The sequence below is a fragment of the Callospermophilus lateralis genome, chromosome 3, assembly GCF_048772815.1.
Source record: "Callospermophilus lateralis isolate mCalLat2 chromosome 3, mCalLat2.hap1, whole genome shotgun sequence".
Taxonomy (NCBI): domain Eukaryota; kingdom Metazoa; phylum Chordata; class Mammalia; order Rodentia; family Sciuridae; genus Callospermophilus; species Callospermophilus lateralis.
This window is the reverse complement of record NC_135307.1, coordinates 185,554,461-185,559,282: the sequence shown is the minus strand read 5'-3', so window position 1 is coordinate 185,559,282 and position 4,822 is coordinate 185,554,461.

Here is a 4,822-nt window from a genome sequence, read left to right as displayed (position 1 = left end):
GAGCGGCTTCTGGTGACAAAGTAGCATCTGGAGAAGGCTAGAGTCCAGCCCTGGACTGGAGGATCACACAAATTACCATGAGCAGGTCAGCGGTTATGGCCATGGGAAAAAAAACCTAGAAACTGAGGAGCTGGCCTCATGTCAATAACTGCTAGCATGAAAACACAACGATTTCCTTTATATTTCAAGGGTTGGGTCATACTGGCCAGCCCTGGCTTGGCACAGCAACTTAGTGTTCCTGCCAAGGGAGATGGTTAAGATGGGAGGCTGATTTATTTGAGTACATATGTGTCAACATCATCCTGGAAAAAAAAGCAAAAAGGGAGAATGCAGATATGCCTGCTGGCATGTGTTATTACCAAAGAGGCCTCTTTCTTGGCCTCAGAGACAGAAAGCCAGAATGTTAGACATTACTTGAATCTCAAGGTTGACCAAGCATGGGCCTTGGAACAACAGAGTCCCCTCTGTATACTGAACAAGGTAGGGGCCTGCCTTACATAGAGTGGACCTGAGTGGTGATAAGGAACCCCATGAAGACCCCAGGAAGGAAGAGGCAGTGAGTGCTAAGGTGGACTCCTAAACAGCAAGAATACTGGTGTGGTTGAAGCACCACACTGAGAGGGTGACAGAACCACTCTCTGTCCATGCCACCCACTTCAAGTCTTGTCTGTCCAGTGTTCTCTGGTACTTAATACATCCAATCTCAGCTCTCGACCTATCAGTCCATGCATAACCCATTCCACAGACATTTTTTTTCCGGGGGGTGGCACTAAGTCTGGAAAGAAGTGTTCCCCAAGCAGAAGGGGAAGGGCACACCCTTGCAGAGAAGGGTCTTTGAGCCACGTCCTGAAGAGAAAGCAATCCACAGGGGTGAGGCCTATTGGGAAGAGCTGTGGATGCCAACCCTCCATCTGTCTGCCATGGGAGAGAATGGAACACCTGTGTGCAGAACACCAGCAAGGGTGGATCCAAGAAAAGCCTGAGGAAATGCTCGTGCCTGGGATGAATCAAAGCTGGTCCTATACTGTATTCTAATACACCCTTGAAGTAGCAGGGACCAACGGTTCAGGAGAGTAAAGGAGAAACACTGAAGATGGAGACCATTCCATCATTTAGCTTAATGTTGTCTGCCAACCAAGAGAAGAACATCATCAGTTCACATTAGCAACCGCCCAGTGTGGAGTGGCTTGGGGAGCACCTGGCTTTCTACTGAGCACTGACGGAGATCAGCTGCTATGGCCAGAGGGAGCTGTTCTGGGGCCTCCATCAGGCAGTGACATGATCAGATTTGTGCTTTGGAAAGGTCACTGCGGCTGCAGGATAGAGGATGGATGGAGGGGAAGGGCTGGCTGGTGGTTTGGATGCTGCTGGAAAAGCACACATGATGAGAATCATAATTCGGGCAAAGGGAGGGGCTGGGCAGTTTCTTGAGGGTAAGAGTTCAGGTCTGTGTCTGAGCAAGACCAAGATGCAGTCACCACTAGATTTTTGTGCTTACACACTCAAATTGTCTGGGGTAAAAAGTTAATGGGATCTACACAAAACAAAACTGATGTCTCTTTCTAGTCCCTGCTTGGGAGAGGGGTGGTCAAAGCTGAAGACAGCACAGAAATGCATTCTGAAGTTGAAACCCTCAAGGTTTGAGGAACTATTTCGGTAGACAGACTACAAAACTCCTGCTTCTGAATCTGCTTGTTGGGTCGGCTCTGGGCAAATGAGACATTTCTGAGGCTTGGGGGCTTTTGTTGCTCATTCTGATAAAAGAATAACCATCTCTCCTTCTACAGGCACCAAAAAGGCCAGAGTTAAAAGATGTCCATTTGGGACCATCCAAAGCCCTCTTCTACATGAGAGTACATTGAAGACACATCTGGATTCCCAAGCCATGAATAAGGATCTCAAAAATGTGCTCTGATATTGTTCCCACCACCATGCCCTCCTCTTTGGAGTGTGCATTGTCCTTGAGGAAGAGGAGCGCCCTCCTGAGCTTCCTACAGCAAGCCTGCTGTGGCATAAATCACATGGCTATTGCTGGAGGGCTTACTCTGTGTTCAGCCTGTATGGAGCCCACTGACACTTGCTCATCATGGGTAGGAGTCTCCCATTGTGCTAACCACTGGCCTGTTAGCACTCGAAAACCTTCCCCTGCCCCTGTCATCTGACTTCTTTGGGAAAAGTCCATGTTTATGGTCTCTTTCTGCAATGATTAGAATGACAAACACACAATAAAACACTTGTCACTTGGATCCACTAGCAATGTTAGAAAGTGGGTACAAAGCCCAAGAAACAGGACACGGAGGCTCTGTGAGCTTGGGGAGTATTACAGAATCCTAGCCCAGGCCAGGAATGAGTCACAATGAAAGCTTTTAAAATATAAAACCATCAACCTAGATTTCAATTCCAAGGAAACACATACTTGGCCATGAGGGAATGCTTAAAAAAAAAAAAAAAAATCAAGCTTAAGCCACTTGACAGGAAAATAAAACAGCCAAGGAACATTCAAATATAATGATTTACATCCTTCCCCGGCTCCTGTCCAACGTGGATCTGGACGTACATGGATGTGACCGCAGTGTGCATACCCACTCAGGGGCTCCCCTTTTCTCAATTAGCACTATCTCATGCACATAGCCCCTTGCCTGGATGTGGTCTTCAGGGTGCTATGCCTATCTTGTGGACAATTCCCCCTCTCTCTGCTCTTGAGCTCTTGGGTTGCTCGGGGTGGATATTGGGGGAACAAAGGATTTCTCTTTCATTATTTATGTGTGCAAACACTGTTCATTTCTCTCAAAGAAATGAAGCTTGATTGATTTCCCAAATGTGCGAGGGAGACTGTCCCACAATAAATATTTAAGACTGACCAGGAAGGATGACCGCCATCTACTGAAACACAATACCAGGAATTACTTAGTTAAGCTTCCCGAATGGAGGGAATGAATGAATAACCATCCTATGTAATATTTGTTCAGAACCTGATAGTTTACACAGTGTTTTCACTTATCTTATTTGATCTTCACAATAACCCCAGAGAGGCAGGCAGGGCATGGATTGCAGGGATTATGAAAACGCAACATTTCTCCCCCCACCCCAACCTTCTTAACAAAAATGGTCTATACAGGCTTAGAGTCACTGGTAAAGGTCAGGGAGTCTGGGGACTACATCTCGATTCTGTCATTCTTTCATGTACATATTTAAAAGGCATTTATCCCAAGCCTGTAGCAAACCGGACGAGATGGCAGCGGGTACAAAGATGACTAAAACACAGTGCTGCGTAGGAGGAAGGCCTCTTTCTAGGCACAAGTAAACAAGCCCATTCTTTGCAAGGGGACAAGAGCTGGAGAGAATGAAGCAGAATGGGGACCATGGCTCGAATCTGATGTTCATGCAGAAGGCCAGCTGTTATTTACCAATACCAGTCCCCTGAAGAGGGAGGAGGCTTGGCCATGTGACTAGGGTCAGATCTTGGTGGGGAAATCAACCAAACTCTTCCTTGATGGGCAGGTATTTCCTCGGGTATCCACTAATCCCAGTGGTCCACGCAGGGGCTCCCCGCTTGCCTTTTGCGAAGCCAGTGCTTTGCAGGGGCGCCTCTTCACGCCCTGCGAGTTCCAGCTGGGCGGGCGCTGCAGGAACTGCCGCGCGCCATGGGCGGATTTACCTTTGCTAAAGGTCCGGGAGCCAGTGCCTTGCGCGCCCTGTGCGCGCTGGCGCGCGGCGCTCGGCTGGAGCCTGTCCTGGCCATCGATGCGCTCAATCCTGCTCGCTGGCACTCTCGGTTTTCTTTTATGCATTGTGTTATTTGCCTCAAAGATACTTGTTACATAATTTTTAGTTACACGAAGAACGCACAGAAACAGTCTCCTTTAGAGGAAAATCTCCGGTTCCCGCGCGTTCCCTGCAGGCCGACGGAAGCTGCAGACGCTGGCTGCGGGTCTCCTCACCCGCGGGAAGGCTAGGGACACCTGCGCGTGCGGGAGAAAGTTTTCAACGTACGCAACAGCGAGACCGCTCCACCCAGGGCCTGGCCCGTCTCGCGACCCCGGCCCGCCTGGCCGTCGCCTGCCTGCGTCACCGCGCTCGGGCCCCGCGGAGCCCTGGAATCCGGCTGGGCGGGCACCGGCAGGCGGGCACAGTCAGACGACAAAGTGGGCTTTATTTCGCCGGGGGCAGTCAAAGTTTTCTGCGAACTTTTCCACTTGAGAACCACAACCCTGCAGTGCCCCCTACAGAAAGCGCAGCTGGGAGGGTGGGTGCCCCCACTACCCCCGACTGCTGCAGGAGGCGCGGCCCGGGCAGCCTGGAGCACGCGCTCCCTTTTTTCCCTCTGGTTGTTTTTCTGATACATCTTTTTTTTCAGAGTTAAAAAAAAAAAAAAAAGTGAGAGGGAGAGAGAGAGAGCGTGCGAGCAAGGGAGCGAGCGAGTCGCGCCGCCGCCTGCAGTGGAGCGTGCTCGGCCTGCAGAGGCAGTCGTCTCCCACTTTTCCTCTCCCGCCCCCGCTCCGCGCAGCCAGCGCGGCCCTGCTGGAGCCCAAATTTGCCTGCCGCACAACTTCCACTCTAATGCGGGCGCCAAGGCCCCTGGCGGCGGTTCGCAGCGTGGGGGCCACTTTGCCGAGGCTCGGACTGGCCGGTTCTTCGGTCCCAGCAACAGAGCCCACTTAGAGAAAGGGAAACCGGGCGCCCTGAGAGAACCCCGGGAGAGGGCGGAGCGCTCCCGCGCCGGGGCAGGGGGGCAAGAGACAGGGGGGGCAAGGAGCTCCCGCTCCCGGAACGTTGCAAGCAAAGCTTGCAAGCGTCACAGGGGGGCACTCGCGAGGGACGG